The 13464-nt window shown below is 40.7% G+C and overlaps 1 long non-coding RNA gene across 1 annotated transcript; it reads left to right on the forward strand.

The window, feature by feature from the left end:
- The first annotated feature begins 2358 nt into the window (after positions 1-2358).
- On the forward strand, positions 2359-4240 carry LOC104105049 (uncharacterized). Its single transcript, XR_688252.4, has 2 exons — positions 2359-2577; positions 3721-4240. It is a non-coding gene; the product is annotated as an uncharacterized lncRNA (long non-coding RNA).
- Positions 4241-13464: the final 9224 nt, after the last annotated feature.

Consider the following 13464-nt stretch of genomic DNA (forward strand, 5'->3'; position numbering starts at 1 on the left):
TTGAAAGGGAATAGCAGACAATGCTTATTTTTTTCTTTAACAAGGCCTCTTTCTATCACTCGAAAATAAATTTAACACTTTACAAAGTGCTGATGACACTTCCAAACAATGACTTGTTCATCCTACCATAATTCAATTAAATTACCAACTTTGTGAAAATTCTTAAATACTAAAGAATCATTCTCAGGATTGTAATTAGCCTAGATTAAATACCAAAATAGACGGGGCTTTACAGATAGAGCTACGGACTATAAATGGTGATAGAATATTTCTGGTAAATGGATAGAGAGACAACGCTATTAGGGAGAAAATTTTGATCACAAGAAGACTAAGGTCTACCTCGCAGATGAATATGCGAGGAGTCTGCATCGTGACGCTACGTTAAATCAGACGCTTGGGAGGCACCCAATTTTATCGTTTTTTGTATAGTATAGCTAAGTGTTAGATTAGTATTTTTGATGATTTTTTGTAGTTGCTTGTGTCGTATAGTCATAGGCAAGGAGTGGATTTCACAATAAAACCAGCAGCATGTAAAAGCTCGGGACATAAAAGGGAAACCATGCACTGCTGCAAGGTTGCAGAAAGTGAAGCCAGCAGGTTTAGTGCTCAGGTCTTCGCGACCAGAGTGGGTTATATCTAGAGCGCGACAGGTCTTCGCGACCAGAGTGGCTATTTAGAGATTAGTCAATATTTATTTTGTCCTAAAATTTTAAATTAAAAATCTTAACTTCAGGACAATTCGGGACACTTTTGTCCGAAAGATTGAACCGAAAAACTGAAATTCAGGACGCATGGACTAATTTTTAAATAGCAGCCCTGTACAGTGACTACCTAGTGTCATTTTCACATCTTTTGATCCATTAACTCACCTACCCATACCCCTTGTAATTCAAATAACCTACCCTCCTCTTTAAACAAAAGTGGAGGCATATATTATATATTTTTACATAAATAGCCGGTCATATTATTGTTTATTTTTTCTAGCCATATACATAGATTATATATTGATTATATACAATTATATACATATATACATAAATTATACATTCACTGGCTATTTTTAGTTCGGCAAAGAGCCATAAATAGCCCTAATGTATGCTATTTAGAGCGTTTATACCCTCCGTTTCAAAATCGGCTCGTTCGTAACCCTCTCGTTAACCAAACAGCCCGGAAATGCCATTATTGACTAACAAAGCCGATTTCTTCCTTTTAAAATTTCAAAGTAGCTTTTTTTTTAAAAAAAAACACCACATTTAATTAAACGGCAAAGGGCCAAATATACCCCTATACTTTTGAAAATGGTCTAAGAATACCCCTCATTATACTCTTGGGTTATCTATACCCCTGCAGTCATATTTTGGGTTCAAATATACCCCTCATTTAAAAGGAGGGACACGTGTCATCGTCCTGTTGGTCAATTCTAAATATCTCCTAATTAATTAAAAAGACCCATTATCAATACCCGAAAAATATTTTTTTTTGTAAAAACTGGAAAAAACTAAAAAAACATTTTTACTAAAAACTGAAAAAAAACGAAAATATTTTTTTTTCCAGTTTTTACAAAAAAACTTCTTTAAAAAAACTGAAAAATATTTTCTAAAACAATATTTTTGTAAAAACTGAAAAATAATTTTCTAAAGCAATTAAAAACTGGAAAAAACTGAAATATTTTTAACTAAAAACTGAAAAAAAAGAAAATATTTGTTTTTTCAGTTTTTACAAAAACACTGCTTTAGAAATTTGCTTTTTAGTTTTTTTCAGTTTTTACAAAAATATTGTTTTAGAAAATATTTTTCACCTTTTTTTAAAGCTGTTTTTTTGTAAAAATTGGAAAAAAAATATTTTCGTTTCTTTCAGTTTTTAGTAAAAAAAAATTCAGTTTTTACAAAAAATATTGCTTTAGAAAATTGATTTTCAACTTTTTTTTTTTTTTCAGTTTTTTCAAAAACATTGTTTTAGAAAAAACCGAAAAAGCAGTTTTTTTTGTAAAAACTGAAAAAAAATATATTTTCGTTTTTTTCTGTTTTTAGTAAAGATAATTTCAGTTTTTTCCAATTTTTATAAAAAAAATTGCTTTAAAAAATTATTTTTCGGGTATGATTAATGAGTCTTTTTAATTAATTAGAAGATATTTGGAATTGACCAACATGACGATGACACGTGTCCCTCCGTTTAAATGAGAGGTATATTTGAACCCAAAGTATGATTGCAGGGGTATAGATAACCCAATAGTATAACGAGGGTATTTTTAGACCATTTTCGAAAATAGAGGTATATTTGGCCCTTTGCCGCTAATTAAATACCTCTCACCCACTCGCCATTTTAAACCCCCCCCCCCCCCCCCCCCCCCCATTTACTTTTAACTGTATCCCTTTGTGAAAGCATTATTCTTGCTTGAGTTTAATTTTGTAAGTTGGGCAATATTTGTTGAAGTAGCGCTCCAGGTCTATATTCGTGTGCTTGTGATGTGGTCCTGATAACAATGGCAGGGATGGTCTTGTAGCTGCTCGACACTTGCATCACTTTGGTTATCCAAAATGAAATACTAAACCTCCTTTTGCTGGTTTAGTCACCCAGGTAAAGGATATATATAATTAACATGAAATTCTTGAAGCTCAATATTTCTAGTTTATTTGATATGTTAATGGATGCGAGAGTTTCTGTAGCTTGAATCATTGTACATGGCATTGTATATGGATGGGAGCGTTTCAGTTCCATTTTTGCTCGAGGACATAATATATAGGCAGTTCCATTTGTTATTCAAACTGGCTTACAGTAGGATATAGTATATGGGCAGTAAAAATATTTTTTGCTTCGTAGATGGTTGCAAGAAATCTCACTTTCTTTAATGAGCTTGTCTTTTTTTTTAATTGTATATTGTCTTCCTTTTCCATAATTTTTTTCCTTTAAAATGAAGATACAAGATTAATCTATTGTGATTAGCAAGTACATGTATCCACCACCTATTTCCCAACCCCTTTAGTTTAGTTGTTTGAGGCTTGAGTTCATAGGAATTTTTGTCAAAATTGGGCATGTCGTGACTTGATTGAATATGAGGTGATAAACGACAAGTCTCATTACCTCGTCACTTTTGGGAAGCTAATCCAATTGCACCCTTTTTGAAGAACTTGAACAAAGTTTATGCATGCTACATGTTCGATGAATTGCTTGTGAGAAGAATTTGCTAGCCAGTGATCGGTGAAGTCTGTTACAGAGCATGGTGTGGGGATAATTAGGAGTAAGTGTGGGGGTGATAGGGAAGGGTTTGGAAATGCACCAAGGTTGCTTTGCCCGATGGCTCACGAATGTCCTGCGTGCGCGAGGGGTGTGCATAACTGTCCGCTTGCTTGTGATTGTATTGTATCGTTTCTTTTTTTCTTTATTTTAGGCTTGTATTGAGCTGTACTATTAGAGTAGCTAGTTAGTGTCAACGAGGGGACCGATAATGTTATGATCACTTTGTTATGGCTCGTGAGAAAGTCAAGTGCATCATTCATATGCTGCAATGTTGTGTGCTACTTGCGAATCATATCTTCTGTTGAAAAGGGGAAGTCTTGAGTAACATTAGTTCTCTGTTAAGGTGAAAATCGTGTTTGCTAGGCTCTTGGTACTTAAACTGTGCACATGCTTGAGTTTTAAATGTGGGGTCGTTTTGACCCGCCCTTTTTGGTGTAGTTTGATTTTATGAGATCCATCTAATGTGTTGCATATGTTTTGCAGGTTTAGATACAATGGTAAGTGAAAAGCAAGCCAAAGCCAAGGCTACTGCAAAGCCTTTTCACTTCCACCCGATCTACTAAGAAACGAATTCAGAGTGAGGCAGTATCGGGAAGTCTAGCCAAAGGCAAGCAAGTTGCTGAGAGTTTCATGAGACCACCAAAGAGGTCTTGGCCGGAAATTGAATTCAGCAATGACAAGGCTAGAACCACGGGCGGACCCACATGGTGTCAGGGGTTCAGTTGAACCAGCTTTGTCGAAATATTATACATACGGCGTATATGGATATATTACGTTTAACAGAGGAAAATTACTACTATAAAAAAATGTTTGAACCCGCTTTAACACAAGCATGCTCCCAGTGGAGGTCGAGCGGGTTTAAAGTGTGAGAGAGGTGCTAGGATCGAATCCAATTTGGGGCGTTTCCCAATTTGTTTTTTAATCCATACTTGAATGGAGTGTGTGCAGCTGAAGGCCAAGACCATTTTTGTTTCAAATTAAACATCATCCTTCAAATTTATTACTCTCATGCTCTCTCCTTTGTCACTTTACTATTTCGTTGATTTCTATTTCTCCTTCTCTTTTTTCTGCAAATAACTTCTTATTAGTACGAAGGAAAACTCTAGATTTATTTAAATATCTTGGAGTTAATAAATATTTGTTAAATTAAATTTTTTGAAGTAAAATTTGTTAAATTAAATAGATAAATTTCTTAGAATAGAGATAAATAATTTTTTTAACCTTTCATAAAATATTTTCAGTTTTGTTAAAATTAAAGAGTACCAACTTTAAAATGATTTCATTTTGATATTGTATTAAGAGCAAAAAAGATAATAAAATGATCAAACCCTACTTGTCATACCCGACAACAAGTCACCACTTATGCTATTAGACACCTTCGTCTTTGACTGAACCTGTTTGCGCAAAATCCTGGATCTGTCACTGACTAGTACATAGTTCCATGGGTTTGAACCATATGTGCGGTATATTTTTGAACAAAGGCATTAAAGAAGCGGCACTGAAGAAGAACTTTTATGAGGTATTGACAAAAATGAAGGCACTAAAGCTGGACAATCTATTGAAGCCACTAGGATATGCCAAATTGAGCATGGTTAAGGAAATGTAGGCCAACTGGAACTATCATAAGGATTGTCTAGAGGTATGGGGGACATTGGTGGACCTATCACGAGAAGCTTTATGTAGATACTTGGGGCTGGGAACTTTTCTCCAGGGACATTCACTAAGTTTATCCACAGTCCATCTTACACGGTCATTCATCATACATTATGCTGAGTGGACTCCACTGCCTAGTGGACCTATACTATTGTAAAGACACACCTTGAGATGTACAAATCTGATTTCACAGGCAGTTCGAGTGTGACACGGTTTTGTCTAGGCCCGCATTGAGCCAGCTGAGCATAACTACGATTGTACGCGAGCCTGTGTGTGCTTGATTTGTTTTCTAATGATAAGGAAACCTATAAATATTGCGCAACTTATACTTTGATGAATGCACCTGTCACGACCCCAATTTCCCTCCGTAGAATGTCGTGATAGCACTTAATCTTTAAAACTAGATAAACTTAATAATTTTGCGGAATAATTGAATAAAAAGCTGAAACTCAAACCTCAACATCTGAAATAAATAAAACTTGCGATTCAAAATAGTTACAACTCCCAGAACCTAGTAGAAATTAGTCACAAGCTCTAAATAAAATTACTAAATATCTCTATATATCAGAGTCCAATGAGAAATAAGGAAAATAACATAATATAGATGGAGGGGGACTCCGAGGTCTGCGGACGCTGGCAGATGTACCTTGAAGTCTCCACGTGCGGACTAGCTCACCGGTACCTGATCTAGCAGGTAGTACCTGGATCGGCAAAAAATGATGTGCAGAAGCATAGTATGAGTACACCACGACGGTACCCAGTAAGTGCCAAGCCTAACCTATGTAGAGTAGTGACGAGGTCAGGTTAGGGCCATACTGGAAATAATAGGAACAACGCATAAGATATAATAATATAATGAAATGACAGAGATGTGCAACAATAGAACTTCACAAAAATTGCCAAGGCGAACGACCCGATCCCATAAGAGTGTGGTACATAATTCTGCCGAGACAAACGGCCCGGTCCCATAAGAAAAAGAAGCTTTAACGGGTCCTTGACCCCACTTACAAATATACGTGTGAGTTATGAAATTTAAAAAAGCTTTTCGATGAAAACGCATAAAGAGAGAGAAATTCATAGGGGAAGCATAATTATTCCGCGGCTAATCAAGTAGCTCATTAAATCTCTTACAATAGCGAGTCTATCACTCTACACAAGCCTAGTCTCAAGTCGTAATGCAAAATAAAGGAATTAAACAGGCAAGGATAACACAAATAGTACAATTAAAGCATGGCGTAAACCAAAGAATACCTGGACAAATCATAAATCCTAGCATATGCACGGACACTCGTCACCTCATACGTGCGTATTTCCCACAACATGTAGCACATAAGAATATAACACCTACATGGTAAATTCCCTCTCACAGGGTTACACAGGAGACTTATCTCGCTCCGAAGTTTCATAAACGGCTCCAATGCCTCTCTAACATCTCGACTCAAAGCCAAACGATCCGCAACTAGTCAAACAATGTACAAATCAATTAAAATATACTCCAATGCTTATAATTAATCAATTTATAATAATTCTCAACTCCCCTCGAAAAGTCAACCATCGGGCCCACGTGCCCGAATTCTGAATATTTGCGAATATAAACTTTATCCATAACATCACGAACTTAAATATATAATTTATTTTAAATTCCATGTCCAATTTCGTGGTCGAAATCCAAAAATATGATTTCTAGGTTTTTCTTCAAAAATCCTACAATTTCCACCAATTCCATGTTAAAATATATATATAATCCATGTAAAATAGTTGAAAATTGAAAACCATTATTTACCCAACCATAGTAGATGAAAACCCCTCTTCAAAATTGCCTCCAACCGAGTCTAGGGTTCCAAAAATGAGAGAATGTATCCAAAATCCCGTCTCCCAGCCCTTTTACCCGGTGCATATGTCGCATGTTCGCAATTGCGTACCAAAGAAAAAATCTACAGACTTCGTAATTACGAACAAATGTTCGCAGTTGCGAACCAAGGCAAAAATCTACAGACTTTGCAATTACGAACAAATGTTCGCAGTTGCGAACCAAGGCAAAATTCTACATGCTTCATGTAATGACCCAACCAGTCGTTTTGAGAGTTGTTGCCCCGTTCCTCCATTTTCTGCTCCTTTTGTATTCTAAAGTTGTTATATGACTTACCGGGTTAGTTGGTTCGAGTCTGGAGAGATTTCAGAGTGAATTGAGACACTTAGTCTCTTAATTGAAAGCATAAGTTGGAAAAGTTGACTGAATATTGTCTTATGTGTAAATGACCTCGGATTTGAATTTTGATGGTTGCGTTAGCTCCTTTAGGTAATTTTAGACTTAGGAGCTCATTCAGATTGTGATTTGGAGGTCCGTAGTAGAGTTAGGCTTGAAATAGAGAAAGCGAGAATTTTTGGAAAGTTTAACTGGGAGTGGACTTTTTGATATCGGGGTCAGATTGGATTTTCGGAAGTTGGAGTAGGTTCTTGGTGTCCTTTACGACTTGTGTGCAAAATTTGATGTCAATCGGACATGATTTGATAGGTTTCGACGTCGTTTGTAGAATTTGGAACTTTCAAAGTTCATTAGACTTGAATCCGTGTGGAATTCATGTTTTTGATGTTGTTTGAGGTAATTTGAGGGTCAAGTAAGTTGGTATTAGGTTATAAGACTTGGTGGTATACTTGGTCGAGGTCCCGGTGGCCTCGGGTTGAATTCGGGTGGTTAACAGACTTGGAAGTAAGTTGAGGAAGCAGCTGAAGTTTTGTTGTTGCAGGTGTAATCACACCTGCTGAGTGGGAACCGCAGGTGCGAGCCCGCAGAAGTGGGGAGGAAGCCGCATAAGCGGCCAGGAAGGATTTGGGCAGGGGTCGCAGATGCGGACTTTGTGGGAGGCTTATGAGAGGCGTAGGCCGGTCGGTTTCAGCACCCCTTACATGGAAGGAGTTCTCCATTCTCTTCCCTGAGAAGTTCGTGCCTCAGTCCCGCAGAGAAGAGCTATACAGGCAGTTTGAGTAGTTTTGTCAGGGTGATATGTCTGTGATGCAGTACGAGATGAGGTTTTCTGAGTTGCCTTTCATACAGTCTGGTTGGTTCCCACAGATATGAAGAGGATCAAGAGATTCATTGATGCTCTCACATTTCAGCTACGGTTGCTTATGACTAGAGAGAGGGTGTCTGGTGCTAGTTTTGATGAGGTTGCCGACATTGATCGTCAAATAGATATGGTCCTCAGCCAGGAGCGGTTTGAGAGGGAGGCCAAAAGGCCTCGTGGACAGGCGAATTCAGCGGTGTTCCTTCTGGGGGTCAGTTCTACCATGGCAGGGGTCGTCCTTACAGGCATGCTCAGACGGATCGCCCAGTCCACCGTAGTGCATCATCTGGCCATGGTTCACACAGTTATCAGCAGGGTCACTCATCTCTCAGTGCCCTTCCAGCTCAGAGTTCGTCCTGTGCTCCATCGGGTTAGGGCTTGTTTATGCCAGGTCCTTCTACCAGTTATCCTGGTGCTCGGGGCTCTCTCCAGTCCCCACCAGCAGCACCGAGGGGGGGTGGTATGAGTGTGGAGAGTTTGGCCATATCAGGAGATAGTGTCCCCGCCTTACGGGAGGTCCGGCTCAGCAGAGGAGTCAGACTAAGACATCAGTACCATTTACTTCACCACCCCGCTCAGCCAGCTCGGGGTAGGGCCCAGTCAGCTAGAGGTTGCCCTAGAGAGGGAGGCCGATCAGGTGGAGGTCAGGCCCGATTCTATGCTCTTCCCGCCAGACCATATACCATTATTTCCGATGCAGTGATCACATGTATTGTCTCAGTCAGCCACATGGATGCCTCTGTATTATTTGACCCTGATTCCACTTATTCATATATGTCATCGTATTTTGCTCATTATCTGGATATGCCCCGTGAGTCTCTAGTTTCATATGTTCATGTATCTACGTCGGTAGGTGATACTATCATTGTGGATCGTGTATATCGGTCATGTGTGGTGACTATGGAGGGATTGGAGACCAGAGTTGATCTTTTGCTGCTTAGTATGGTGGACTTTGACGTGATTTTGGATATGGATTGGTTGTCTCCATATTATGCTATTCTAGATTGTCACGCTAAGACCGTGACGTTGGCGATGCCGGGGATGCCAAGAATTGAATGGAGAGGTTCTTTAGACTATGTTCCCAGCAGAGTGATTTCATATTTGAAGGCCCATAGGATGATTGGGAAGGGTTGTTTATCTTATTTGGCCTTTGTGAGGGATGTTAGTGTTGATGCTCCCATTATTGATTTTGTTCCGGTGGTGCGGAGTTTCCGGATATGTTTCCTGCAGACCTGCCGGGCATGCCGCCCGATAGGGATATTGATTTTGGTATTGACTTGGTGCCAGGCACTTAGCCCATTTCTATTCCTCCGTACCATATGGCACCGGCTGAGTTGAAGGAGCAACTTCAGGAACTCTTTGATAAGGGGTTTATTAGGCCTAGTGTGTCACCTTAGGGTGCACCTGTTCTGTTTGTGAAGAAGAATGATGGTACTATGAGAATGTGCATTGATTATAGACAGTTTAACAAGGTCGCAATCAAGAACAAGTATCCTTTGCCGCGCATTGATGACCTATTTGACCATCTTCAGGGAGCGAGGGTGTACTCCAAAATTGATTTGAGGTCTGGGTATCACCAGCTGAAGATTCGGGACTCGGATATTCTTAAGACAGCTTTCAGGACCCTTTATGGTCATTATGAGTTCCTTATGATGTCTTTTGGGCTGACCAACGCCCCAACATCGTTCATGCATTTGATGAACAATGTTTTTTAGCCTTATCTCGACTCGTTTGTTATTGTATTCATTGATGATATCCTGATGTACTCTCGTAGCCAGGAGGAGCACGCTCAACATTTAAGGGTTGTGTTGCAGCGGTTGAGGGAGGAGAAACTTTATGTCAAATTCTCCAAGTGTGAGTTTTTACTCCATTCGGGGGCATTCTTGGGGCACATGGTGTCCAGTGAGGGTATTCAGGTGGATCCGAAGAAGATAGAGGCAGTTCAGAGTTGGCCCAGACCGTCCTCAGCTACGGAGATTCAGAGCTTTCTTGGCTTGGCTGGTTATTATCGTCGCTTTGTGGAGGGTTTCTCATATATTGCATCTCCCTTAACCAAATTGACCCAAAAGGGTGCTCTTTTCAAGTGGTCAGATAAGTGTGAGGAGAGCTTTCAGAAGCTCAAGACTGCCTTGACGATAACTCCAGTTCTACTTTTGCCGTCAGTTTCGGGCTTTTGTACAATGTATTGTGATGCTTCTCGGATCGGCATTGGGTGTGTGTTGATGCAGGAGGGTAAAGTGATTTCTTATACTTCACGCCAGTTGAAGCCTCATGAGAAGAACTACCTTGTTCATGATTTGGATCTTGCTGCCATCGTTCATGCATTGAAGATTTGGAGGCATTATCTCTACGATGTGTCTTATGAGGTGTTTATGGATTATCAGAGCCTCCAACACTTGTTCAAACAGAAGTATCTCAATCTGAGACAGCGGAGATGGTTGGAGCTGCTAAAGGACTATGACATCACTATTTTGTATCATCCAGGGAAGGCCAATGTGGTGGCCGATGCCTTGAGTAGGAAGGCGGTGAGTATGGGTAGTCTTGCTTTTCTTCCCGTTGGAGAGAGACCTCTTGTAGTTGATGTTCAGGCTTTGACCAACCGGTTCGTGAAATTGGATATTTCGGAGCCCAGCCGGGGTTCTCACTTGTGTGGTTTCTCGGTCTTCCTTATTTGATCGCATCAGAGAGCGCCAATATGATGATCCTCATTTGCTTGTCCTTAAGGACAGGGTTCAACACAGTGATGCCAGGTATGTGACTATTGAGGATGATGGGGTAATGAGGATGCAAGGTTGGATTTGTGTTCCCAATAAAGATAGGCTACGTGAATTGAGTCTTTAGGAGGCCTACAGTTCGTGGTATTCCATTCATCCGGGTGTCGCAAAGATGTACTAGGACTTGAGGCATCACTATTGGTGGAAGAGGATGAAGAAGGACATAGTGGGGTTTGTAGCTCGGTGCCTTAACTGTTAGCAGGCAAAATATGAGCATCAGAGACCGGGTAGCTTGCTTAAGAGGTTAGAGATTCCAAATCGGAAGTGGGAGCGGATCACCATGGATTTCTTAGTTGGGCTCCCATGGACTTTGAGGAAGTTCGATGCTATTTGGGTGATTGCGGATCGGCTGACCAAGTCTGCACACTTCATCCCAGTCGGTACTACTTATTCTTCAAAGCGGTTGGCTGAGATAGACGCACGCAATTTACATCGTAGTTTTGGAGAGTCGTGCAGCTAGAGTTGGGTACTCAGGTGGAGTTGAGTACAACATTTCACCCTCAGACGGACGGGCAATTCGAGCACACTATTCAAATATTGGAGGATATGCTACGTGTGTGTGTCATTGATTTTGGGGGTTCATGGGACCAGTTTTTGCCACTCGCGGAGTTTGCCTACAACAACAGTTATTAGTCGAGTATCCAGATGGCTCCGTATGAGGCTTTATATGGGAGACGGTGTAGATATCCGGTGGGTTGGTTCTCGCCTAGTGAGTCTAGGCTTTTGGGTACAAACTTGGTTCATGATGCATTGGACAAGGTCAAATTGATTCAGGAACGGCTTCGCACGACGCAGTCTAGACAGAAGAGTTATGCCGACAGGAAGGTCCGTGATGTGTCTTATATGGTTGGGGAGAAGTTTTTGCTGAAGGTTTCACCCATGAGGGGCTTTATGCGGTTCGGGAAGAAGGTCAAGATGAGCACTCGGTTCATTGGGCCGTTTGAGGTACTTCAGAAGATTGGGGAGATGGCTTACAAGGTTGCCTTGCCACCTAGCTTGTCGAGTGTATCCAGTATTTCATGTTTCTCTACTCCGAAAGTATGTTGGCGACCCGTCTCATGTTTTGAATTTCAGCACGATTTAGTTGGACGGTGATTTGACTTACAATGTGGAGCTAGTGGCTATTCTGGGTCGATGGGTTCGAATTTAAGGTCAAAGGATATAGCTTCAGAAAAGGTGCAATTGAGAGGTCAGCCGATTGAGGAGGCTACTTGGGAGACCGAGTGGGAGATGCGGATCAGATATCTACACCTATTCGTGACTCCAGATATGTTTCTAAACCCGTTCGAGGACAAACATTTGTTTAAGAGGGAGAGGATGTAACGACCCAGCCGGTCATTTCGAGAGTTGTAGCCCTATTCTCCTATTTTCTGCTCCTTTTGTATTCTAAAGCTGTTATATGACTTATCAGATTAATTGGTTCGAGTTCGGAGAGATTTCATAGTGAATTGAGATATTTAGTCTCTTAATTTAAAGCTTAAGTTGAAAAAGTTGACAAGATGTTGTCTTATGTGTAAACGACGTCGAATTTGAATTTTGATGGTTCTGTTAGCTCCGTTAGGTGATTTTAGACTTAAGAGCTCATCCGGATTGTGATTTGAGGTCCGCAGTAGAGTTAGGCTTGAAATGGCGAAGGTTGAAATTTTTGAACAGTTTAACCGGGATCGGATTGAATTTTCGGAAGTTGGAGTAGGTTCGTGATGTCCTTTACGACTTGTGTGTAAAATTTGAGGTCAATCGGACATGATTTGATAGGTTTCGACGTCGTTTGTAGAATTTGGAAATTTCAAAGTTTATTAGGCTTGAATCCGTGTGGAATTTATGTTTTTATGTTGTTTGAGGTAATTTGAGGGTCCGACTAAGTTTGTATTGGGTTATAAGACTTGTTGGTATATTTGACCGAGGTCTTGGGGGCCTCGGGTTGAATTCGGGTGGTTAACGGACTTGGAAGTATGTTGAGGAAGCAACTGATGTTTGGCTGTTGCTGGTGTAATCGCACCTACGGAGTGGGAACCACAGGTGCGAGCCCGCAGAAGTGGGGAGGAAGCCGCAGAAGCGACCAGGAAGATTTTGGGCAGGGTGCCGTAGATGCGGACTTATGGGCGCAGAAGCGGGAGGATGGATGCAGGTGCGAGCAGGCGCGCAGGTGCGATGGAATTATCCGCACCTGCGAAGGCGCATATGCGGTCCAAGGCTCGCAGACGCGGAGGCAGTTGGGCTACGTGACTTTAACAGATGCAGAGTTTTCACCGCAGAAGGGGGACTGCAGATGTGGAAATATGGCCACAGGTGCAAAAGGGGTCTGGGAAGAATGTTTAAAAAACGATAGTTTCGCGATTTTGGCTTCATTTTAACATTTTGCGCTCGGATTTTGGAGATTTTGAGAGGGCTTTTCAAGGGAAATTCTTGAGGTAAGATCCTTGTGTCCAGTTTTCTTCAATGATTACGTTTCCCCACTAAGTTTACACCTAGTTGGTGAGTTTTTGAGGTGAAATTTGGGAGTTTAAGGCTATGGATTTGGAGAGTTGAGTTTTGGGGAATTGAATGGCCATTTGGTGTCGATTTTTGATGAATTTGGTATGGTTAAACTCGTGAGTAAATGGGCTTTCGGGTTTTGTGACTTTTTTCGGATTTTGAGGCGTGGGCCTGGGGGGTGGGTTTGAGCCAATTTCAGATTTTGGCTTATAATTCATATTTTTATTATGGAATTAATTCCTTTAGCCGTATTGATTGTA

Source organism: Nicotiana tomentosiformis, chromosome 2, assembly GCF_000390325.3.
Source record: "Nicotiana tomentosiformis chromosome 2, ASM39032v3, whole genome shotgun sequence".
NCBI classification, from domain to species: Eukaryota; Viridiplantae; Streptophyta; class Magnoliopsida; order Solanales; family Solanaceae; genus Nicotiana; species Nicotiana tomentosiformis.